The sequence below is a fragment of the Phacochoerus africanus genome, chromosome 11 (assembly GCF_016906955.1).
Source record: "Phacochoerus africanus isolate WHEZ1 chromosome 11, ROS_Pafr_v1, whole genome shotgun sequence".
NCBI lineage: Eukaryota > Metazoa > Chordata > Mammalia > Artiodactyla > Suidae > Phacochoerus > Phacochoerus africanus.
Window position 1 is genome coordinate 70,040,638 of NC_062554.1, and position 27,010 is coordinate 70,067,647.

A 27,010-nucleotide genomic window follows, 5' to 3' on the forward strand; every position below is an offset into this window, starting at 1 on the left:
CTGCGACCTACACCACAGTTCACAGCAACACCAGATCCTTAACCCACTTAGGCCAAGGATTGAACCTGTGTGTCCTCTTGGATACTAGTCAGTTTCCACTAAACTGTGAGGGAGACTCCTCAGTAACCTCTTAAATGGTCTTACTGTTCATCTCTTACTTGTCCACCCCAGCCTTCCCCAGATATCTTTCTTGTCATGATACTTGCCTAATCAGAGATTTGTGCATCAGGTGTTTACAGTCAGCCCTCGTTTTCTGTGACTTTTGGGTCCATGGATTCAACCAATGTAGGATTGAAAATATTTGGAAAAAAAAATTCCAGAAAGTTCCAAGAAGCGAAACTTGAATTTACTCCATGCTGGCAGTTATTTACGTAGCATTTACATTGTGTTTAGAACTATTCACACAATATTAGGTATTATAAGTAATCTAAAGGTGATTTAAAATGTGGAGGATTTAAAATTCCCTTTGTGGCTCAGCAGTTAACAAACCTGACTAGTCTCCATGAGGACGCAGGTTCCATCCCTGGCCTCGCTCAGTGGGTTAAAGATCTGCCATGAGCTGCGGTATAGGTCACAGACGTGGCTCGGATCCCGCATTGCTGTGGCTGTGGCGTAGGCCTGCAGCTGTAGCTCTGATTTGACCCTTGGCCTGGGAACTTCCATATGCTGCCTCTTCAGCCCTAAAAAGCAAATCAATAAATCAATAAATAAAATAAAATGTACAGGAAGATGTGTGTAGCTTATATACCAATACTGCACTATTTTTAATGAGAGACTTGAGCATCCACGCTGATACTGAGGGACAACCGTGTTGATGTATGTATTATGTCAGGCTCTGATATGCTCAAAACCTGAGTCTTAATCTAGTCAGTCACATAAGATTTACTCCCACTGGCATTCACAGGTTGACGAACTCCTATTGTCTTGCAGCATTGGGCCTGGACACAGAAGCAACCTCACTCTCTTAAAGATTTTAATTACTTTATGTCCTGTTTTACTCTCTCCATGGTTATGTCTGTCAGCCCTCGATGATGTGAACCTACATCCCATGCAAGAGGTCTAGAAATTAGTAGACTCTTCTCCGTTCATGCCGGTAAGCAATAAGTCATTGGATTTCAAATTCAGTATTTTGGATAGTTCAGAAAAAGCCTCACTTCCTCAATTCTCTCTTTGGAGACTTTGTTGAAATTTTTTGATTCTTAAAACTTTTCTACGCTTCAGTTGTCCTTTCTATAAATGTTTGATCACATTTACCGTCTCCCTAATTATGGTAGACATAATTACCGTAATTATAGCTAGTCCCAGACAGTGGCTAGAAGGTCTGGGTAGTGCTGGAAAGACTCAGAGGGGAGGTACGTGTCACAAAATGCAAAATGTATGACATTTGGGAGAATTAGTCATTTTCATATTCCTTACTCCTCAGAGACAGAATGTTACAAATGTTGAAAGCACTGAGTGGTGTCCTGATTCTCTTTGTGGGCACTGCGTATCCTGACAGCAGGCCCATTAGACTGTAGGAAGTCTCTCCTGTAAGGTGCCTCGTGTTCCATTTTAGGTGGTGTTTTGATTTGCATGTTTGGGTTCATCTGTAGAAAGCTGGCCTTTGGCTTAGGAAGTCTTTCTATACAGCCAAGGTACTTAGGGTTTTCTTCCACAGGTACAAAATGAATCCAGCTCTAGAAAGTATGTTATGTCCATTTTCATTCTGATTGGAATTGGAGCTGCTGATTTATAATCCTCAGATCCTTAAATTGCTTGGTTGTGTTTGAGATGGTCTCTTACTCATGGAGCCATAGTGATAACTTAAATCAGTGAGGTGGGGGCAAAGGTTCTGAGGTCTAGAATCATGGTCTACACTGGATCTGTACTGTCCTGACCTCTGGGGTGTTGAAACAGACATGCCTTGCAAAATGATCTTTATTTGAGGAATACATTTATTCAATATTTTTATAGTCCAGCACACATTTAACTATTCTTATTCTCTGTGTCATAAAATTTACAAAAGGTGCAATTATCAAACATTGGAACCAGCACAGTGCTCTTGTATCAGTGGTAGGCTTCTTGAAGGAGCTCTTTCACTGTGTGAAAATGAAAAACTTCCACTTTTTCCTTCTGAATCTACTTTATTTTCAGTATATGAAGTTGATTCTGGTTATTCGTTCAATTTTTAATTTAGTTTTTAAATTTTATTTTCTTTCTTTACTTTTTTCTGCCTGCCTGCCTCCCTCCCTCCTACCCTAGCATATGAGCCTGAGGATTTTCTTTCTTTTTTTTTTGTCTTTTTAGGGCCCCACCTGTGGCATATGGAGGTTCCCAGGCTAGGGGTCTAATCGGAGCTGGAGCTGCTGGTGTACACCACAGCTCACGGCAATGCTGGATCCTTAACCCACTGAGTGAGGCCAGGGATCGAACCCGCAACCTCATGGTTCGTCGTTGGATTAGTTTCCATTGCGCCACGACGGGAACTCCCAAGCCTGGGGATTTTCTTAAAAATACATACTTTTTATGACCTGAAAATATGACAGTACTCTTTCCCACAGTGTCTTATAGTGCAGCATTATATGCTTAATTTTTAAATAATGAGATTAATACCTTTTGTGTCTTTTAAATAGCTAAATTAGAAATTCCATGATATTAAATGTCATATGCATGGCTAAGGAATGTATGGGGAAAACTTTTTAAGGCTTTTATTACCATATATTTAAAATAAAGTAGAAGAAACTGCTTCACCATGTAATTGTATACTCAGCCTAAATTGTATTGGATAGAGTACTTAATTGACTTTCCACTGATAGAGTTTTTTCCAGCCTGGCAAATCAGAGTTTTAAGCATTGAAAAGGACTTGGAGCTGGACAGAGAACTTGGGGAGTCTAAGTTGCCAATTCCATGTGTTTTTCAATCTGTGGATTGCATTGTCTCAGTTTATGTCTGTAAAGTGTGATGTCTTGAATGTATCTTCATAGTCAGTGTACGAGGATTAAGTTCTAGCTTAGCCTGCTCAAATGCATTGTTAACCACCCGGTGTTCTGATCAGCTGAAATACTGAAATATGCAAATAATTTCCCTAAAAAATATAGAGCAGATTGATGTCATTCCCTCAGTTGCGTTTTGCTATATTTTCTTGGGTGGGAAAGAAAGGGGCTGAGTTGCAGTTGGAGTAGCAGGAATTTGGCATATTCCAGAGTTTGTCCATGGGAATGTGCCAAGTATAAAATTATCACCTATGAGATATGTCTTGGTGGAAACAAAATGAAATATATTCCTCTAGTCTGTTTCTTGTCTTAAAGCTGGGCTGTGACAATAACTTAATTACCTCAGAGCATTATTTGTTCGATTTTAGAGGATTTTTAAAAAAGGGATTGCACCAGCTCTAGAAAATGGTGATGGGTAAAAGTGGAGGGTAAAAGTTTTCTGAATGCTCCCTGAGTGAAGATTTTGTGTGCAGGTTTCTTCTCTATACCCAAACGACACCTTGAGAATATTGCTGCTGCAGTTAGCACAGGTGATTTTTGGAGAGGGTGTAGTATCCTTCAAGTGTGTTTGATGATAAAAATAATTGAGAACCACTCTTCTAAAATATCCATTACTGACCTACTAGATGTGAGTTGAAGATGGACTTTGGTACAATCACATGCAGTCTGAATTTTTTTGAACAGCTCATGATTTCAGATCACACATCCTGGTTTTTGGTCCTAGTTCTACAAGGGTGTATTTCTTTTTTTTTTTTTTAATTATCTTATTGCAGTATGGTTGACTTACAATGTGATGTTAATTTCTGCTGTGCTGCAAAGTTAGTCATACATATTCTTTATTATATTCTTTTCCATTATGGTTTATCACAGGATATTGGATATAGTTCCCTGTGCTATACAGTAGGACCTTGTTGTTTCTCCATTCTGTATATAATAGTTTGCATCTGCTAACTCCAAACTCCCAAGTCCATTCCTCCCCCACTTCATTCCCCATTGACAACCACAAGTCTGTTCTCTATGTCTGCGAGTCTGTTTCTGTTTTGATGATATGTTCATTTCTGTAATATTTTGGATTCCATGTTTAAGTGCTATCATATGGTATTTGTCTTTCTCTTTCTGTACAATTATATATTTCTTAATATATATTTTAGATTTTCTAGATGTTTTAGCCAAAAGAAGAAATTCAGACAGTGATGAAGAAATGTTTAACAAAGAAGTGGTTGAGTAGATAATATTCTACAGCAGATAATAATGAATATGAGTAACTCATGGCTGTTTTCTCAATTTTAATGAACATTGCATTCATTAAAAACATTATAAATAAAGAAGAGATAAGATTGATGAGATAAAATTGTATGTTAGTAATAGTCACTCAGGGCATGAATTATAAATCTTTTGTGTTATAGATGCTCATTTTAAATCTTCATCAGCTGTGCAGCTCTCTTTATTTGTCTTCAATGGAATATGATGGAAGATATTCTGCAGTGCTTGATTCTCTTCTCCTAAAAGGCAGACTATTTAATTTTATAAATGAGCATCCTTGGGTCATTATGTATTGGGGTTCAGGTGTGCGAAAGTCTTGGTAACATATGGCCTGTCCCCAGCTACCCTAATTGAGGTCAGAACTTTCCCCGCGAGGTTTGCATTACTTTATCTAAATGGTGTGTTACATGTGCAACAAAAAGGTGCTTTGGTTATCAAAAGAAAAAATAAATAAATATGTACTTTGTAAGAAACACAAGTCTGTCTTTATATTACCTTCTTCGCAGTTGTTAGAAGATAAAAATTTAAAAACCCATATGAATGGATTAATTGGATGACCAGAATTTCAGATGATTCACTTTTAGTATCTACAACATTCCCTTTCTTTTTATTGTTATTGTTTTGGCCATGCCCATGACATGCAAAAGTTCCTGGACCAGGGATCAAACCCATGTCACAGCATTGACCGGGGCTGCTGCAGTAACAGCACTGGATCCTTAACCCACTGTGCCACAAGGGAACTCCTGTATTATTTTATATGTTTCCCTCCATTTGATTTCTTTCAGGCAACAGAGCATATTGAACACATTCTGGAATTTTTTTTTCTGGTTTAGAATTTTCCTTATCACAATCACATGTTTTTCATTGAATAATTTTCATATTTGCTATTAAGAAAAGTATGCTCACTGCAGAAAATTTATAAAATATTAAAAGGGAAAAAAAATTACAGTATTAAGTGAAAATAACCATTATATATATGTATGATTTCAATCTGTAAAACATACATGTCTTCTGCATGGTGGGAACATCTGAAAAAAGAAAAAACAACAAAAGAATAATATGGAAATTGGGGTTCATTGAAGTTGTGACTTGCTCCATGCCCCTCATCCTTGAAAGCTGGGTAATCCGTGATTTCAGCTTGTTCTCTCCGACTCCAGTGTATGATTGGCATTTACTAGGCTGCTTCCCAGGAGGAGGAAGAATTACACAGGTGCTATGCGTGTGGTGTGCATTGGGTTCATGGAGAAGGGACCCAGTGTTCTTACAATGATGCAACTGATGTTTGGTAGTAATTCGAATAGGTAAATGGTTTTCCTAATCAGGCCCAAGAGTGAGTGAACCTTAAAGATTCCTGCAGTGGAGCTATGCCGTTTTCAAGTCAAGTTACACCCGTTTTACAGAGGGGAAGCTGAGGTCCAGGCAGATTAAAGAAGTTGCCAAAGAGTACTTCTCTAAATTACTCTTTACATTTTAGATTCCAGTATCCTGCTTATGTTAAAACTGGGATTGTATTGCCATTTTTATCTGGATATGGATGGGGGTTGGGTGGAATTGTTTGAGATATAAGCTTGATCCTTTGGTGGCTTAATACAGTTTTCCAGTTAGGCATTAAGACTCTCCAGACAGTGAAGGTTATGGAAGGTTAACTCTTGGGTGAAGTACCCGGGATCACCAGCCTGCCTGCAGATTAGCTTGAGCTGGGAAGCATGATGAGAGCAATGCTGGCATGTGTTCTAACTGGCATGTTCAGAAAACAATGTCAGAACGTCTTTCATTGGGTGTACACTACCTTCTTAAACAAGGTAAATGGTTAATTTTGAACAGAAACTTGTCAGCAATAAATTCATTTCTTTTTTTTTTTTTTTCAAATCCTGACTACATACATTTGAGTTATGAGCTTGGTGCATGTGAAGTGACTCCAGCTTTGTTTTTTGTTTTTTGTTTTTGTTTTTGCTTTTTTTTTGCTTTTTATGGCTGCACCTGAGGCATACGGAAGTTCCCAGGCTAGGGGTTGAATCAGAGCTGCAGCTGCCAGCCTACACCACAGCCACAGCCACGCAGGAACTGAGCTGCATCTCTGACCTACAACACAGGTCACAGCAATGCTGGATCGCTGACCCACTGAGTAAGGCCAAGGATTGAACCTCCGTCCTCATGGATACAACTTGGTTTTGTTCCTGCTGTGCCACAACGGGAACTCCCTCTAGCTTTGTTTTTGTTTTGTATTGTGTCAACTGAAATGTTTGTGAATGCTGAAAATATAGAGGAAACAGATCTCTGTATTTTCATATTATGTAATCAGCTTTATTATTAATTTTTAATAAATTTTATGGGAGTATAGTTTATTTACAATGATGTATTAGTTTCAGGTGTACTAGATTATATGTATAGATATATATCCATTCTTTTTTTCCTATGTAGGTTTTTATAAACTATTGAGTAGATTTTCCTGTGCTATACAGTAGGTTCTTGTTAATCATCTATTTTAAACAGATAGATTTTTTTAATAGTTACATCTTAGGGGAAAAAAAAGCTTTTAGGTGGGCATGGAGCAAGACATTGAATGTTTCATATTCCTTTTTATTAGTAGGGTGGGTGCTGAGAAAAGAAACAGACCATTTCTTTTCTTTCTTTCTCCTCTTCCCTATGGTCCCAATATCACTGGGTTTTCTTTTTGCCCTGGAACTGCTTGATCTTGGTGGCGTCAGCTCCATCTTCTCTGAAGCAAACGGTCTAGCTGCCAGCCAGTGGGGCTTCTTTGTCCTGAGCTCTTTCACAGTCCAGGCATTGGGTCCAGTCAGTGTAGTGACTTGTGGCTGCTTTTTCTACCCTCCCAGTGTGACAGACAATGTTCTTTTCTGGTGCATGACTGGTGCAGCTAAGGGCCTAGTAGCAGGAAGGTGATACTGATGCTTTATAATGATTGGTCCCCATTCTGCAATTGGACAGCAGAATTATGGCCCCTAAAAAAAGACTTGAACTTCCTTCTGCTCCCCACTGTGTTTCATAGACGAGTTGTGGCGTGTATATTGTTTGGTTTACTTTTTCTTTCTGCTTTTACCACCAGTTGAGTTGGGAAGTTTTGAGGACACAGACACACGGGGTGATTTTTAGATTTCTTCTCTGGTTCTTGTCAGTTGCGCTCAAAAGTAGGAGAATGTGTGCCTTCTTAGTGTTTTTTTCTTTTTGAGAAAAGGAGCGAGGAAGTGAAAAATCCCAAGAGACCAGTATTGTATTTCCGGTCACCAAGCTCATTAAGTTAATATTTACTTTTAAAATGAGTGTATTTGCCAGCCCTTCCTGCTGTTTGTTTGGGGACCGTTTAACTCACATGTGAGAACCTCTGACTAGTTTCTACTTCCATTTGGTCATTTCACCTGAGGCTGGAGACTAGTATGATATGCTGACCTCTGTTGTAACACCTTTTTGTTTTTAACTTCAGATTATGTTTATCTCGAGACTAAAGGAAGGGAAAGAAAGAAAGCTGAGGTTTTTCCTGCTTCTCTGTGTCTACTGCTCAATCTTAAGCTCCTTTCTAGAAACTCAGTTAACACATATTTAGGGGCTTAGGAAAAGTGGAAATTTGATTAAAATACAGCCTCAAGGGAGTTCCTATTTGGCTTAGCTGAAACGAACCCAACTAGTATACATGAGGAGGATGTGGGTTTGATCCTGGCCTCCATCAGTGGGTTAAAGGATCCAGCGTTGCCTTGAGCTGGGGCGTAGGTCATAGACAGGCTTGGATCTGGCCTTGCTGTGGTTGTGGCATAGGTCAGCAGCTGTAGCTCTGATTTGACCCCTCAAAACTCAAAGATTGCATTTGAAAAATTTTGATATTTTTATTGTTAGCAATTCTAATAGTTATGTTTTAACATTGTAAAATAACCTGGTCATTAATGAAAAAGTAAAAAAAAGTAAAAAAAGAACAGATGACATAAAAAATTGAAGTGTAAACAATTAAGGTTTATATTTAGTAAAAAGTCTTTTTTCAGTATATTAAAAAATGCCCTTTTCAGGAAGTTTAGTTTTTTTTCACCCAGGAACAAAGTATGTTCCACTGTCATTTAAGCCTATTTAAAAAAAAAAAAAATCTCTCTCCACCAAGTATTATAGTTTAAAAAATTTTTGTGACCTACTTTTTTCATTTGTCAGGAATGCTGTTTCGAGGCAGCTTTAAAAAATAATCGCTAATTAGAATAAGAATAAACTTTTATTGTTTCTGCTTGCTCTTGTAGATTTTTACATGTTTATTTTGTATTTTGCTATTTTACACAACTCTTTTGGCTCCACAGTTTTTTCAGAGGCTTCCTTTGGGTTTTCTAGGTATATAATCATGTCATCTGCAGATGATTTTTTTCTCTCTCCCTTTGCAGTATTACATGAAATGATTTTATCAGTGTTTTTTCTTGGTGCTTATAACGTTCTTTTCTTTTTTTTTTTTTTTTTTTTTGCTATTTTTAGGGATGCACCCACAGCATATGGAGGTTCCCAGGCTAGGGGTCTAATCAGAGCTGTAGCCACCAGCCTACACCACAGCCACAGCAATGCCAGATCCAAGCTGAGCTGCATCTGCAACCTACACCACAGCTCACAGCAATGCCAGATCCTTAACCCACTGAGTGACGCCAGGGATTGAACCCGAAGCCTCATGGTTCTTGGTGAGATTTGTTTCTGCTGTGCCATGATGGGAACTCCCAAGTGCTTATAACTTTCTAAATGAAAGCTGTCCTTTTTCTTCAGGTCTCAGATGACTATTTTTCAAAATGAAAAAGGAGCATAAAATAATTGATTATTTCAACTCCTCTAGATATTTAATAACCAAAGGATCCCCAGATACATGTTACAGGAAGTTTTGTTGGTGAGTTAAGCCCTCTGTTTTAGAGAACTGCCAATTATGTTTTATTATTTGAAGGTTATTTTGAGGAATTCTTAAATTTATTTTTAAAGAGAGAGAGGACAGAGATGCCTCTTTTTTCATTACCTTCTTGACATTCCTTTGGTCTCAAAAGTCTGTTAAACGTTTCTGTGATGAAAGCCACAAGTGTGTCCTGCAAGATACTGCCTTCGCACAGGGTATTTTTATCTAGTCAAAACCCTGAAGAATGTTTATGAACTTTTAGTGGGACGGCTCCCACCATTTCAGGGATCAGCAAAGATCACCAATTTGTGGATAAGGCTCAGAAACTATTGATTCAGTGGTTGATGGGCTGGGTTTTTTTTTTTTTTTTCCCCCAATATTTCTTTTATTTTTAAGTGGTTGGCACTGGCTGTCCTGGTTGTGACTCTGTTCCCCCGCCCAGGGCTGTGTAGCTGCACCTCCTTCCTTCAGAGCTCCTTTTGAAGCTGAGTGGAGAATGGAAAGCTCAGGAACAGGCGCTCTGAGATCTTGCTTTTCCCAAATTCCAGCTAGGGTTCCACATCCCCCCTTCCTCCAGATAATCTATGTGTACCTCCCTATCCTTCTCTGTACAGCAAGGATCATAATCTTGGCCCGTGATGTTATTATGATTAATCAGATCATGCTTGTAAATCCTTTAACAGAATTGGTACATAGTGGCTACTCTCCTTCACAGGGCTTGATTGTGCCATTCAAAGCATATGTCATGCTCCGTGACGTTTGTGTCATCCTTCTTCTCTCCTTGTGAGCCCACACGTCTGTGGGGCACAAGCTGAGGATCACGTGGCAGCTGGCTTTATCACAGCACACACCAGTGATCTAATTTTAGAAACCTCCTCATTTTGAAGATGGGTAAGTCTTTCTCCTGCCACTACCCCTCCCCCCCACATCTCGGTGGCCTTGCCATGGCCCTGAATCTGGCAGAAAGGAGGGTCCACTGCTGGGCTTTGTCAGCTCTGTGGGTTTTGGTGGGTGGCATTTTACATCCTACAAGAAAATCAGAGGCTCTGCATTTGTGAGCATTCTTACTTAACCAATGTTTTGGTAGGAAACTGCTCAGCAACATGGTGTCTATAACATGCATCTGGTGACAGGAACTTCCAGAAAGACCTATGGCAATTACCTCAGATAGAGAGGGAGGAAAATCTTCCCCGTGTTTTCCTATTTCTAAGTCGGTGCCTCCTCTGTAGGTTCTTCTGATAGTGTCTGTTTGTTTCTCTTTCTTGGTTACCAGCATTTCCCTGGCACCTATTCATTGTCTTGGCAGGGCTGAGCCTCCTTGTCCAAGTTCTGTGTCCTGTGTCTATGTGTTGAGAAATTGGGATTTTTTTTTTCCCAATCAGGATGTTCTCTCCTCATAGGCACTTCTTATCAAGATCTTGCGACCTGTTATCTGAGCAGATACTTGCATTTAAAAATCACCTTTTATTTCCTCAATGGAGGCATAGGGTTCCTGAGGGGACAGAGGCATTTTCCTTCTCTCTGTACTTCATTTGTTCAGCATAGTTCATTGCAGCTAATATGCGCTGAGTAGGTGTCGTTGGAATGAATAGACAACACATTGGGGGTCTTTTGGGTGAGTTTATTTCCATAATTCAGACATAGTATATCTTTTTTTATTTCTCTTTCTTTTTGGAATTCACCAATCATTGGTTATTGTTGATGATAAGACTTGGAAAAAAAAATCCAACAAACCCATAAATGATTTTTTTGTTTGTTTGTTTACATGGTTTAGTTTTCCCAGTGATATTGACATTATTATTTCTCCTTTTACAGTTGGGGAAACTGAGGTTTTAGAGGAGTTAAGCAGCCTGCCCAGGGTTCCAGGCTAGTGAAGGGGCAGAACTGGAGGTGTCCTAGACAGCCCCTTATGTGACAGCTAAAGTAGCAGCCCTAGGGACCTGCTGGATTGTTGGCCTTTAAAAAGAAATACTGAAAGTTCCTTCAATGATGATTGAGTTACATTTACTGATGAATTGGGTAACTTTTAAGTTGCAAATGCATGCTAAGAGTGAATTAGAGTAGCCCTTGGCTGTGGGACTAATTGAGAAACAAAATGAAAGTGTGCAAACAAATTGATTTTCTTACTTAAAGTAGGTGCTCCCTCCAGTCTCATGCATCCTGTGGCCTTTGCCTGAAGGATTCTTTCTCATCTAATTAAACAGTACAGGCCAGATGTTATGCGTTGTCAATAATTCAGTACCCAAGTCTTTTTGCCCCTGTGGTTAGTTTGGAAACAGCGGTTTAGAGGAATCTGTGCACATATTTTAAAAACGAATAATGATGGTGCATTTGTGTGGTAATATTTTTGCTCCTCTAGAGCCTATGGGGTTTCTGTACTTATCTTGAAGCCATCCTTGGAGTTCCCTGTGGCTTAGTGGGTTAAGGCTCTGGTGTTGTCGCTGCTGTGGCGCGGGTTCTATACCTGGCCCAGGGCATGCTCCAAGCAAGGCCAAAATGCTTGCGCATGTGTTTGGGGGTTCACTCTTTTTGCATCTTTGGTCTTTCCTCCTTATTCCCAAGATATGTACAGACATTTGGGATTGCATATCAGTGCGTTGGATTTTTATCTGGGATTTTCCCTTCTCTAAGTGGGCTGTTGAGACTGTGCAGGGTGAGGCAGGACTCACTCGCTTAGTAGTGATTAGGAGGCTGTATCATTCTTCTCCCAAAGAGCCTAAGCAAAGACCTGGTCCTGAATGTGTTTTTACTGAAAGCTCTTCCTGTCATTCTGGGTAGTTAATACTGTTTATTTATTTATCTTTTTGTAAGGAAATTCCTTTTCTACTGTCCTATCATATCTTAGATCAGAGTTCCCACCCAGGGACCCTTACTTAAATAGTATTGTCTGAGGCTGTCTGTGTTTTCTTTCCTTCCTTCTTTTTCTTTGCTTTTAAAAGCTTTCTGAGTTTTTGCCCCATCTGCCCTCTCTGGTATTCCTTCTTTCTATTTATGACTATTGTGCAATGAATATTCATAGTTTCCATCATTAATGTAGTAGCATGCCATTTGTCAGTGCACTGGCTTCCTTGTACTGTATTTAAAAAATTCTCTTAATTTATTTAAAAATTTTTTGACATCTTTCTTTTTCTTTAAAATTTTTTTTTCTCCTAGGCTTTGTAATCATGTGAATTTTCAGGCCTTAACTGGGGCATATGTGCAGGTCTAAACTGCACCTTGCAGGATGTCAAACAGCTTAAAAGGATTTCTGTTGTGGCCTGAAAGAGCGGCTCTGTGCCTTCTGAGGGTATAGTCTGATCACATGAATACCAATAATTAGGCATCCTTTATTTTAAGAGCGGGGCAGCTGTTACCGTAGTTGAATTTGAAGATCTTTAGCTATTTGGCTCTTTTTTAAAAGGGCTTTTCTCCATAGATGCATCTCTTTGGCAGGTTTGGTAACAGACTTGGATACTGGCATGTTGATAATGTGACACAAGGAGGGAAAATAAAAATATCAAAAAAGGAATATACGAAGGGTTCTGAACATTAAATTTTAAGGTATTAGATTTGTTTTCTTAAGTCCCCCCACCCCAGTTTATTTATTTATTTTTTAAAAGTAAGACACCTAAGCATTGTGCATGTGAATTCACTTTTAAGTAATTTTAAGGGAAAAATCTTTATCCATCTTGCATCTGATCAGAAGGTCTGGCAATGAAGGCTCCCCTGGAGCATCCTCAGACAGCCTTGGAGACTTGATTAGGATTGCACTTGCAATGGGAATTGTGCCTTTTATTTAAATGAGTGCATATCTCTCCCTGTTGTTTAAGAGCACACCTCCTGAACCTGGAAATCCAGTGATTCTTTCACCTGGAGCGTAAGTTACAGGGTGTGTGGGTTTAGAGAGACAGAACCCTGTCTCACTCTTGGCCATCATCAGAGATCCTGAAGCCCCTTCTCTTGCTCATGTTGGGCATGAGTGTTCATGCATATTCACAGCAGATTTTTGCAGGGCTTCAGAGTTTACAAAACAGTTGCACTTGTTATTTCAGTCAGTTCTCGCCACAGCTCTGTGAAGTGGTGGCTAAATACCTTCATTCCTGGTTTGTAAAGGGGGAAATTGTATTTCAGGAAGGTGATTGCTGTGCCCCAGGCCACAGTTTTCTATTCTCATGGTGGAGTTGGGTGCAGAACCGTGGTTTCCTGTCCTGCTACCCTTGACCCCATTATTCTGCTTCACCTGAGAAAATCAAGACTCAAGGACATTGCATTCAGGATCAAATCCGGTGAAGTGGGTGACCTAAAAGCTCTAGTAAATGTGGATTTCCAAATGGTAGTTAATTTCCTCAGTATTATAATATTAATGAGAAGTAATGTGAATCCGTCACGAATTTGTCCATTAAGACAAATGCATTTTATTTTCCATATTCCATCATGGATTTATAGACCTGAATATTACTTAATTTTATATAGCTGTGAAGAGCATCAGTTCTTATTTTGTATTTTTCAGATGCCTCAAGCCATAGTGGGAATATTGGTAGTCTGGCTAAAAAAAGAGAAAGGAGAAGTGGCTAGTAACCTTCCCCTTGGGAACAGAGAGAAAATACTGACAGCATTAAGAACTAGGGCAAAGGTTTGGTGAAAACAGGAAGCTGCATGTGAGAAGAATTCAATGTGAGATATAGACAGTCTGCTCCACCATTTAGTAGCTTTGTTATGACGAACAGACAAGTCTCTTATTCCCTCTGAACCCCAGTATCTTCATCTGAAAGTGAAGGCCACAATGCAAGTTCATGTGTTAGGCAAGAATTCAGGGTGCTGATGCTGAGCTGCCTTGATGTCATAAATCTGAGGTCACGTCCAGGCCCCAACACCTCTTGGTTGTGTGGTACTTAACCTCTCCATGCATCTTTAAATGGGATAGTAATAATAATAACCTCCCCACCCCAGAAGGTTGTTAGGATCACATGAGTTTTAATACATGAATGGCTCACAATATTTTGGTGAGTTCCCTGGTGGCTCAGAGGGTTAAGGATCCAGTGTCACTGCTGTAGCTCTGGTTACTACTGTGGTGAGGGTTCGATCCCTGGCCTGGGAACTTCTGCTACAGTAGTACTTGGTGCCTCTGTTAAGCTCTTGATATATTAGTTTCTTTTTCTCCCATATAGATTTCTTGAGGTGAAGCCTAATGAAAGGAATTTAAAAGCCACTCAAATATAATGTTTTAACATTTGCATCAAATTCCATTTATGTAGTTATTGGCCTCTTATACCTTGGACATTTATTTTTTAAATGTGATATTTTTGTGCTATTAATCACTTAAAATATTGTGTTATATCATGTCTAGGAAATTCATTATGAGCCTTTCACAGAGAGAAGGCTTTGTGATAAAAGCCAGCTGCCCAGACATTTCCACCCTCCTCTCCCATCCCCCAGCAGACTGCAGAAGCAGCGTTTGGCAGGGATCCAGATTTCCTAAGTGATGGGATTGTTCCCGGCGGGAATGAGCGGAATCTGCCCAGCTTGGAGATGGCTTCAGCTCCTTTGCTTGCCTCACATTTGCAGCCTCATTCCCAAACGAACCGACCTAGTACTGTTTTCCAGTGTGTGGGGGGATACTGTTTTAAAACGGGGAAGTCAGGTCTTCATATTAAAAAAGTGACTTTTGAATCGATTTTCAATCTCATGGAGGTTTTTCTGTCTTTGGAAGAAGAGCTGTGAATTCACTTTCATTTATAGTTTCATCTCTGCCAGTGGGGCACCTGTCTTGAACTGACTCAAGTCTTTACCTTCCTCATTTTCAGGGTGGGAAGGTTTAGTGACTGGAATCGCTCCGGCCAGGAAATTATTGGGTATTGTAAATGGAATTTGTTTCTCCTTTCCACTCCTCTGCATTCCTAGGCTCTGAGAGAACTCATCATCACTGAGATTGCACTGTGTTTGTATCAGCTCCTCCCCTTGCTCAATTTTTATTAAATTCTGGATGTTTCTCTCTTTGCTTGTAGGTTCAGCACCCCCCTCCCCGCTGCCCGCACTTCAGAAAGGGCTCTCTTGCTCGGCAGTTGTTTCAGTCAAACGATCTGCTGAACATTTTCTGTCCCCTTTTAAATTTGGCTGTCTCCTAAATACATATTTTCTGCAGTTATTTTCTAGGATTCATTCATCTCCATTCTTTTTTTAAAACTTAAGGTTAAGTTTTAAAAAAAAAACTTAAGCATGTATAACTCTAATGAGGTTCTAGACCTATACTATCCAGTAGAACTATAACACAAGCCACCTTAAGACTTACTAGAAAAGGAAAAATTTTCTAATAGTCACATCAAAAATGTAAAAGGAATAGGAGACTTTAATTTTATATGTTACTGAACCTAATACATCAGAATATTATAATTTGGGCATGTCATCAGTATAAAATTATTATTGAGATATTTAACTTTTTTTTTTTGGACTCAGTTTTCAAAATCCACTGTATGTTTTATACTTACAGCACGTCTCAATTGGGACTAGCTACATTCAGGCAGCCAGTTGCCATAGGTGGCTAGCAGCTACCTCATTGGTCAGCAGAGATCTATAATGAAACTTCTTTGTTTCAAAAAAGTGCTGTACTGTACTGGCGATTATTTTTCCATCCAAGTGGCTTAGAAAAGAGGCATGAGTCTGTGCCTCATGTCTTTGCCGATAATTAACATTGTATCTACAGAGATTTCCTTTGTTAGAAAAACCAGCTGTGGGACCAGAATTAAAAAGGTGACACCCCTATGTATAGTATGTCTCCAAGTTAACAAAATACCTTTACTGATCCACAGACTTCTAAAGTCTAAGACATGAATCAAAATGGAGTGTGTGTCAGGTCACCTAAACATCTGGTTGACTTGTTGATGGCTAGTGATATGCACTGCTACGTCTCATGGCTGACTTAGCAGTCTGAACAGGACTCTTGGCATTTAGCACAGTCCATGGATGGGTTCTCTTGTCCGGAAGCTGGGGAACTCTTTCATGCTGTTAAGTCAGTTGCAAAGCTGTGACTGGTGTTTGTGATTAACTCCCGCCCCCATTACTTTTCAAGGTCATCAGGTTTAAAAGGTGAAAGATGATTGATCCTTAGCATGCTGGCTTGCTGGCTTGCTGGCTTCCTGTTCTGTCTTGTCCTCTTATTTTTCCAGGATTCCTCAATTACCTTCTTTGAGAAAATGGTGCTCCAGTGTTAAAGATCATTTTTTGAGTCTTCAGTGTAGATGGTTATGGCTGAGTTTCAGCCATTGGAGGGTCAGTATAATTTATTCTAGGACAGTGTTTCTCAAACTTTAATGGGGAACTGAATCACCTGGGGGTCTTGTTAACAAATTTTGATGCAGTAGATCTGAGGTGGGGCCTGAGATTTTGCATTTCTTAAGAATTCTCTGGTGATGCTGATGTTGCTGGTCCCCAGGTCACACTTGGGGCAGCAGAGATCTTGTGCTATAGTCACAAAATGCCAATCTCGGAGTTCTCCTCGTGGCACAGCAGAAATGAATCCAACTAGGATCCATGAGGTTATGGGTTTGATCCCTGGCCTCTGGCCTCGCTCAGGGAGTTAAGTATCCGGTGTTGTCGTGTAGGTCGCAGATGTGGCTCCAGACTGATGTTGCTGTGACTGTGGCTGTGGCTGGCAGCTGTAGCTCTGATTCTACCCCTAGCCTGGGAACCTCCATATGCTGCAGGTGAGACTCTAAAAAGCAAAAAAAAAAAAAAAAAAAAAAATTGCCAATCTTTGGTAAGTTTTTATCAGCGTACAGCAAAAGGAGAACAATAATAATGAGTAGGGAGGTTTTCCAATACACTAAAAGTGTTCCTGTTGAGGCAACTTTAAAAAAATTCAGAAATAATGTTTTTCCTGCCTTCTTGTTGCCATGGTGATTATAAATGGTAGTTATTATTTTTTTTAAAGATCTTTCATGACAGAATTAAAAAGCTGACAGCCCTATGTGTAGTATGTCTCCAAGTTAACAAAATACATTTACTGATCCACGGACTTCTAAAGTCTAAGGCCACCCCACCATCTAAATTAGTAGTTTTTCTTTCTTTTTTTTTTGTCTTTTGTCTTTTTTGTTGTTGTTGTTGTTGCTATTTCTTGGGCCGCTCCCGCGGCATATGGAGGTTCCCAGGCTAGGGGTCGAATCGGAGCTGTAGCCACCGGCCTACTCCAGAGCCACAGCAACGTGGGATCCGAGCCGCGTCTGCAACCTACACCACAGCTCAGGCAACGCCAGATCGTTAACCCACTGCGCAAGGGCAGGGACGGAACCCGCAACCTCATGGTTCCTAGTCGGATTCGTTAACCACTGCGCCAAGACGGGAACTCCAAATTTTTTTTTTTTTTTGTCTTTTTGCTATTTCTTTGGGCCGCTCCCGCGGCATATGGAGGTTCCCAGGCTAGGGGTCTAATCGGAGCTGTAGCCACTAGCCTATGCCTGAGCTTCGTCTGCAACCTACACCACAGCTCACGGCAACGCCGGATCGTTAACCCACTGAGCAAGGGCAGGGACCGAACCCGCAACCTCATGGTTCCTAGTCGGATTCGTTAACCACTGCGCCAAGACGGGAACTCCTAAATTAGTAGTTTTTCTTTCATAGCAATTTTCGTATTGAGTGTTTTGTGTTGAGACAGTTACTTGGGTGCTGTTTAATGTCTGCTACACTCTAAGCTCTGTTTCTTTTCACCACTTTGTCCCTAGTGCCTAGCGCTGGGTCTGGTGCCTGTTGGCGCCTAGCCAGTACTTTGTGAACAGTTTTCATTCAGCGGGGCTCAGTGGGAGTGGTACTGCTTGCTCAGGGAATGTTTTGGAAATTGGTGGGACCTAACTTTGGTTGTCCAGAAGAATGGAGGCTACTGATGTTTGGTGGGTAGAGGACCAGAGGCGCTAGATATTCTATAATATTCTGAACAATAACCTGGTGAAAACTTATTCTCTGCATTCTGCAAGATATTAGAATATCCCTGTTGGAGATTCAGTTGGTGAAAAATCTATCTATGGTTACCTGAGCCAAAAACCTAACCCCGTTGTAACATATAAAGACAAATTTTTTTTGACTCCATTTTAACATATTCTGAAATTTTCAGAAATGTAATTGATGAATACTTCAAAAGTTGTACTTTGATTTATTGGTAACTTTCCAAAGACATGTCCAGCATTTTGGCAAATACCATTACCTGTAGCAGTTCTGCTTGTGGTGTTTGAATTGTGCCAGAACAAGAGTTCCTTTTGTGGGTCAGCAGAAATGAATCTGACTAGCATCCATGAGGACACAGGTTTGATCCTCAGTGGGTTGAGGATCTGGCATTGCTATGAGCTGTGGTGTAGGTCACAGACACGGCTTAGACATGGCGTTGTGGTGGCTGTAGCATAGGCCAGCGACTAAGCAGCTTCAGTTTCAACCCCTAGCCTGGGAACCTCCATATGCTATGGGCGAGGCCCTAAAAATTAAAAGAAAAAAAAAAAAGGAATTGTATCAGAACACATTTGTGGACAATATAATTATTATGAACGTACCTGTATGTACACACACACACACACACACACACACACACACATACTTAGCTTTTTTATTTGTTTAAAAATATCCAATAAAAGGTGTAGAACATATTCAGGTGAATGAATTTTACTTGTTTTAAATTTACATTTACTCATTAAAAATAGTTGCAAGCATCTTACATAATTAAATCATTTTAATGTAGTCATGCATATTTGTTTCTTAGAATACACATAATTTACACATATGAAAGATGGCAAAAGCTTCTCTTTATTTGCCTTTCTATTGCAGTTTTGTCTCTTTCTCTATGTGTATACAATTTCTGTGGATTCCAAAGGTTTGCTATCCAAAGGGGCACTGGTCTGGTAGGGTCAGGAACCATTTTGCAATCAAGGATTTTTGCATGCTCTCTTTGGCTTATTTCTCCAAAATGCTCATTTAACTTCTCTGAATTGACTAGATGCTCTGCATCATTCAAGTTGTAGTAAATGATTTGTGAGTGACTGGACATGTGGTAAAATGCCCCAGCTTACCTGGTGTCCTCTTGCCTGGAGCTCCTCAGAAAGGCAGAGTGCCCATCTGAGACCCACCCTTCTCCTTCTCTTGTGTTTTTCATTTGGGAAGAAAGACCATCTTGGAGGCATAAGTTAGCAGAATGCTGAGTTATGAAGGGGTGTGGAGCGTGCTGCTAGCGCTGGTGAGGCAGTTTTATGAATTAAAATTCAAGTTTGTCAAGGAGTTCCCATTGTGGCTCAGCGGTGATGAACCTGTCTAGTATCCATGAGGACCCGGGTTCGGTCCCTGGCCTCTCTCAGTGGGTTAAGGATCTGGTGTTGCTGTGAGCTGTGGCATGTGTAGGTCACAGACATGGCTCTGATGCCTCATGGCTGTGGCTGCAGTGTAGGCTGGTATTTGCAGCTCCAATTCGACCCCTACCCTGTGAACATCCATATGCCTCAGGTGTGGCCCTCAAACAACAAACAAACAAACCAAAAATATAGTTCAAGTTTGTCAAGTGAATAAAAAGAGAGTATGTGTTAGCTTTCCTGGAAGAATTTAAGATTCTTAGACCAGCGGCCACTATTTTATTTATTTATTTTTTTTGTCTTTTTGCTATTTGGGCCGCTCCCACGGCATATGGAGGTTCCCAGGCTAGGGGTCCAATCGGAGCTGTAGCCACTGGCCTACACCAGAGCCAAAGCAACGCGGGATCTGAGCCGCGTCTGCAACCTACACCACAGCTCATGGCAACGCCGGATCTTAAACCCACTGAGCAAGGGCAGGGACCGAACCCACAACCTCGTGGTTCCTAGTCGGATTCGTTAACCGCTGCACCACGATGGGAACTCCCAGAGGCCACTATTGTAAGAATTTTTTGACAGTGATGTGTTTGTCTGTTCTAAAGTAATTAACAGCAAAATCCATGAAGACTCATGGACTTGCAGAGACTCCTGTGTCTTGCCCAGCAGTTGGCCAAAGAGGAGTAACAGTGTACACTTGGTGCCAGGAAAGACTCCTGGGACTGAGTTGGAGAAAGGTGGCAGTGGCTTCCACAGCAGAAAACCCCTTTAAGCACAAATAATTCAAGTAGGCTTAGATCTGGGTAGAATGTTGCTCGTTAATTGGCACTAGAGAGGTATGGAAGGCTCAAGGATAATTGGCACTGGGAAAAGGTCACTGATGGTGAATCCACTTAAAATGAAGATCAACATTTCATGGCTAATATGCATATAAGGTTTGATTGGGACTTGGTCTTTGAGACAATAAACTGGTTATCCTGAATATAAAATTCATTCTAGTTTTTATTTGCAACTAATTAGGAAAATGTGTTAATAAATATAAAAAGAAATGAATTAAGGTTTTGGGGAATAGGTCTTTCTAAAAGTAATATAATAACATACTATCTTTTAAGTATAATTGTGATGTGTTCTTTTTTTTAATTTTTTTTTGTCTTTTGTCTTTTGTCTTTTTGTCTGTTGTTGTTGTTGTTGCTATTTCTTGGGCCGCTCCCGCGGCATATGGAGGTTCCCAGGCTAGGGGTTGAATTGGAGCTGTAGCCACCGGCCTACGCCAGAGCCACAGCAATGCGGGATCCGAGCCGCGTCTGCAACCTACACCACAGCTCACGGCAACGCCGGATCGTTAACCCACTGCGCAAGGGCAGGGACGGAACCCGCAACCTCATGGTTCCTAGTCGGATTCGTTAACCACTGCGCCGCGACAGGAACTCCTCTTTTTTTAATTTTTATTTTCTCGCAGGATTAAACAATTTGACAATCATTGTCTTAAAGCATCGATAAAATTATAGATTTTTAAATCTTTAATTGTTAATTATAAATAGGATCCTAAGATTCCCATCTTCTGTGATCTTGTCTATGACAAGCAGGTTTCCCAAATCGCTTTTATTAATGTCATGAAATATTGTCTATTTGGCAAGATTCGTAGTTGATTTGTTTGAATTTTCATGCCACTGTAGGAAGGGCAGATGGGGAGGAATATTTGATTGTGAAACTGATTTTATTTTATTTATTTATTTTTTTTGTCTTTCTGCCTTTTCTAGGGCTGCTTCCCGCGGCATATGGAGATTCCCAGGCTAGGGGTCCAGTTGGAGCTGCAGCCTATGCCACAGCCACAGCAATTGGGATCCAAGACGCGTCTGTGACCTACACCACAGCTCATGGCAACGCTGGATCCTTAACCCACTGAGCAAGGCCAGGGACTGAACCTACAACCTCATGGTTCCTAGTCGGATTCGTTAACCACTGCCCCACTCCTATTTTATTTTATTTTTTATTTTATACTATTTATTTATTTTTGGTTACAGCCACGTTATGTGGAAATTTCCCAGACCAGGGAACTAATCCGAGTTGCAGTTGTGACCACAGCTGTGGCAATGCCAGGTCCTTAACTCACCATGCTGGGCTGGGCATCGAACCCATGCTTCCACTGCAGCAACCTGAGCTGCTTCAGTCAGGCCTTTAATGCACTGTGCCACAGTGGGAACCCTGTGGAACTGATTTTATATGCCGTCAGTGCTCCAGAGGATACTTTTGAATTATGACAACCTGAGTTTGGGGATAAATATTTGGATCACAAATATTCTTATAACCTTCAGATTCTTTGTATATTTTGTGATGCCATTTAGGTGATAGAATCGAGGGCTGAAGTGTGTTTATCTTCTTTGTGTCCATCATAGAGTATTATGCAAGGTAAGTTATTAGTAAATGCTTGTTGAATGGAATTGTGTTGAATATCATGAGTTTATATTCTTCTGTGATTTCATATTTGCAGATTTTTTTCTGAATTGCCCAAGGTTGCCATAGTAAAATTTAGCCTAATGTCTTCTTTATGTTATACTTTATAAGGTAACATTTTAGCCTAAAATGTGGATCATGACTGTTAAATGTTTGCCTCAAAGAGAATAGTTTGTTATTTGAAATTAATAATAATGTAAAAAAAACCCCACACACTGGATAGCACCTGTACAGGGGTCTTTCCCCTTAATATTATGAGCAATTATGAATCATGACCAAAGAGAGGCTTTGTAAATTATGAATATTCTGAAAACAAGAGGCATATTCTCTTGCTACAAAGATAACATCGGAGTTAATGGAAGCGCCATCTGCCTATGGGGAGATGTCATCAAGACAAACATGTAGTTTGTCAAAGTGACGTTTAGACGAGTGTCAGCAATATTAATCCAGTCAGTCATAAGCTCTTGTCAAGCTTAAGCCTGATTTAAAAAGTAGCTATTTTAGGCTTATTTGTAGATCGCTGTCGAGTGTAGCAAGTGATTTGAAGCCATCAGACTTCAGAGCAAAAGACAGAAAATTACATAAAGTAATCAGCATTTGTATCTCTTCTTATCCACCACAAGCCTTCTTGATTATTTGAATTTTATTGACCCATCATATTTTACCCTTATGAAATCCTGGAGAAAGTAAGCTTCCTTCTCCACCTAAGGTACTATTTCTGGTCTGTAGCGAAAGAGGTGTTAACAAAGAGAGAGTTTCTGCAATTTAACAAGTTCTCATTATGCATGATCATCCACAGAAGCACAAGACACTCTCACTCTAATGCAGTTATCTCCCAACTGGCTAACAAGTATGGGCAGGGGAGTATGAAAAGACTGTCCAAGAAGTATGTCAGCCTAGGTAGTTTTAAGGGAGTCTCTTTCCAGATCCTTAATTTCTGATGTATTCTTTCTGAAAATTGATCTCCCTGTGAACACACCCATGGGCTGGGTATCATGTAGAATCAATCTTCTTTCTCATCTTTTCTTCTACCATAGCCTTCTCCTGTTTTACAAAAAACACTCTCCTCCATCCATAATCTTGGAATAGCTTATTGTTCCAAAGTGTACAAAGCCCTGATCATCCAAAGAAGGACCAGTTCATAGTTTTGATGTCAGGCAAATCAAACGTCTCTTAATTCTACCCAGTCCCATTCAACTTATTAAGCAATGCATTACTTATGAAATGTATTCCTTATGTTTAATAACTAGTTATCACAGTAAATATGCTTACTGTGTCCTGTTATTTGTTATAATATAATTAGAAGTTAATTATAATAGAAATATAAAAATATAAAATCATTATAATAACTGAATCCAGAAGAGATATTGACGCCTAGGGTTTTGTGATTACAGGAAATCAAAGACATTTAAAAATCTTAAAGTAGATATGGAGCTTTTTGTTGCAGAGCAGTACAATAGAGTATTAATAAATCAATAAAAGACTTCTAAGCATAAATCTATTAGGATGAAATTCTGAGGGAAAAGAGGAATGAAATATCATTTCAAGGAGAAAAGGGTATAGGTTTCCTAGTCCTTGTTCATTTAGTTTTATATGGATTATGTGGAAATGAAATCTCCATGATACTTAGTCTTCTCTGGACATATTTAAAAGAATAGTGATAAGAAAGTGAAAAGGCAGCCCACATAATGGGAGAAAAATTTTGCACGTTGTATGTCTGATAAGGGGCAAGTATCCAGAATATATAAAGAACCATTATAGCTCTATAATAAAAAGACAAATAATTGCATTAAAAATTGTCAAAAAGAGTTCGCATTGTGGCTCAATGGAAATGAATCTGACTAGTATCCATGATGATGCAGGTTCGATCCCCGGCCTCGCTCAGCGGGTCAGGGATCTGGCATTGCCATGAGCTGTGGTGTAGGTCACAGACATGGCTCAAATCTGAAGTTGCTATGGCTGCGGCTGTGGCTGGTGGCTACAGCTCCTATTCGACCCCTAGCCTGGGAACCTCCTTATGGCACGGGTGTGGCCCTAAAAAGACAGAAAAAAAAAAAAAAAAAAGGAAAGGGACCTGAATAGACATTTCTCCAAAGAAGATATACAAATGGCTAATAAACATATGAAAATATGCCATCAAAGAGTTGCAAGTCAAAGCTAAAATGAGGTACCATCTTATACCTGATAGGATGACTAGAATAAAAAAAGACAATTATAAGTGTTGGTGAAGCTATGTGTGATTCAGCTGCTTTTGAAAACAATCTATAGTTCCTCAAATAGTTAAACATAGAATTATGGTAACCGGCAGTTCCACTCCTCAGTATATGCCCAAGAGAAATGAAAACATGTCCACTTGCAAACATGTATACAAATGTTAATAGTAGCATTGTTGCTAATAGCCGAGAAGTGAGAACAGTCCAAATATCCATCACTTGATGATGGATAAATAAAATGTGATATATCTATGCAATGGAACGTTATCAGTTAATAAAAAGAAATGAAATATTATTGATAGATGCTAAAATGTCAATAAATTTTGATAACATTATACTAAAAGAAAGCCAGTCGCAAAAGACTAATATTGTGCAATTCCACTTATACAAAATTTCCAAAATAGCTAAATCTGTAGATACAGAAAGCAGATTAGTGGTTACCTAGGGCTGGGTAGGAAGCTCGTGAGAGGATTGGGGACTGACAGCTAGGGAGTGTGAGGTTTCTTTTTGAGGTAGTGAAAATGTTCTAAAATGTATTGTTGATGTTTTTACAACTTGGTGAATATACTAAAAGTCATTGAGTTGTATAGTTTAAATGAGTAAATTATATGGCATGGGAACTATATCTCAATGGAGCTGCTTTAAAAATAATGTTAATAGTTCTGTTTTTAAAGTGTCAGTGGTTGTAATATGCCAGAAATGACATATTTTGTATCTTTTAAATAAACTTATGATGAACTGTTCCAGATGTAACCTCAAATCATGAAAAAAAAGGCACGATAGTTCTGCCATCTTAAATTATCAGCTTTTTGGGTTGCATCATATTTCACTGAGTTGAGGCAGGATACTTTGCTCATTTTCCTCCTGTATAAGGACTTTCCCATATTTTGGTATTTGATTTTATTTATTTTTAAATTGAAATGTAGTTGATTAACAATGTTGTGTTAGTTTCAGGTGTACAGCAAAGTGATTCAGGTATGCATATACATATGTGTGTGTATATTTGTAAATAATATAAATATTAAATATGTTAATATGTAATACTACTAATACTAATGATGTTTACATATTAAATATATAAATAATATAAATGTGTAAATAATCTAAAAAGAATATATATATATACACACACACATAAATATTCTTTTTTAGATTATTTTCCATTATAGCTTATTACAAGGTGTTGAGTAGAGAGGAGTTCCTGCTGTGGCACAGCAGGAACAGTAAGAGTCTCTGCAGCACCAGGACACAGATTTGATCTTGGCCTGGCCTAGGAATTCTATATGCGAGGGGAGCAGCCAAAAAAAGAAAAAAAAAGTTATTGAGTAGAATTCCCTGTGCTACACAGTAGGTCTTTGTTAGTTATTTAATTTATATATAATAGTGTGTATATTTTTAATCTCAAACTCCTAATTTATCCCCCCCACTTTAAAGTTGATATTTTAAATAATGAAAATTTCTGTACGCCTTAGGTTTTTTTTTTTTGGGGGGGGGGGAGAGCTATTTCCTTTGGATAAAATTTTAGCTGACTCTCAGGAATGAATAGATTGCTGAGATTTTTAAAATTTTACCCTTTTGTTAAGTGTAATGTTCCCTACTATATATAGTCAAAGTTGCTTTAAATTGTATATCTCTGACTAAATACATTATTTTGAGATGTGTTTGAAATGTGTGTTTGTTTCCTATTAGTATGTCATGAATGAGGAGCATTTTTTATTTATTCAGTGAGCATGTATTGAATACCAGGGCCTATGCCAGATAATGGAGATACAAAGATGAGAAAGACATATTTAGCTTGTGAACTCAAAAAAAAAAATTCCCTGTCTCGTGGGAAAATGGTTAATTTCAGTAGGTACAATGAGCACATCAAAGTATAAAAGGGTGTTTGAGGAGGAGCCTGGAGGATGTGGCCAGTATAGGAGAGAGGTTATGTGTCTGTGCAGCTTGCGAGATGAACCAGCTTTTGCCTGGAGGAAAGATGAGGGGGAGAGAGGGCCTTTTAAGGAGATACAGCCACCAAACACTGTGATGCTGGGGAGGAGCTCCCAGAGGTTCCTGCTGGCTGAAGAGCTGTCAGTTCCTTTGCGTTTACTATTTATTCATTAGTATGTGCCATTGTTTTTGTTTTTAATATGTCTCCATTCAAATACTAATATTAATGTTAATTGTTGTTGCACTGGAAGACAAACATTTCATTTTAGTCTGTTCTTTGACTTTTAATTTGTTACTTCTCATTTTTATATTCTCATCACATAGGATTATGATTACTTATTTTGATCTGCACCATATGGAAATTTCTTGTCATAAAATTATGGATTTGGCTGATCCAGCAGCAGCAAAATCTTGTTTCTGAAAGTGGTTTCCCCACTAAGTGGTGAGAAGAGTTGTAAAATGTATGTGGAGCATGTTTCCTGCACTCAGTTCTTTCCCTATCTGACTCCTTTCTGATAAACAACCTGATACGCTGATGGCTGAGTTAGGTGTTTTCTCTCTCTCTCTCTCCCCCACCTTCCTCCCTCCCTCTCTTCTTCCTACTTCGCAGGGTCTAGTGTCAAGAGTTAACAACCTTAACTCTTGAAAGGTAGTGATGAACTTTTGACATCTTAACTCTAGGAAAAGAAAGTAGATGAAGATGAGCTCCTTTGATTTTAGTTAGCACCTGCTTGTGGCAGGCATTTTATAGGAAAAGATTAGGGTCCTGATCTTACGGAATTTACATTGTACAGAGATGTGGAGATTAGAGGTTACATGTGTCCTTTTCAACATGTTATATATCTCTCTACAAATTATTATAGTTGAAAGTTTCTCTTCTTATTGCTACTTTGAGCACTTGGCCTTTTCTTGATAAATTAAGCACTCATTTTTTTTCAAGTATTAATTAGTGTTTTGATTATAAAAACTAATTTTGAGCCTGTACTTGGTTCACAGGTTATCAGTCTACAACTAAATCTTATTTCTGAT

The 27,010-nt window shown here is 39.3% G+C and overlaps 1 protein-coding gene across 1 annotated transcript in view; it reads left to right on the top strand.

Annotated features, from left to right (window-relative positions):
* The window catches only part of CDK14 (cyclin dependent kinase 14), a 619,947-nt gene that overhangs the window by 20,353 nt on the left and 572,584 nt on the right, over positions 1 to 27,010 (top strand). The window lies entirely within an intron of this gene.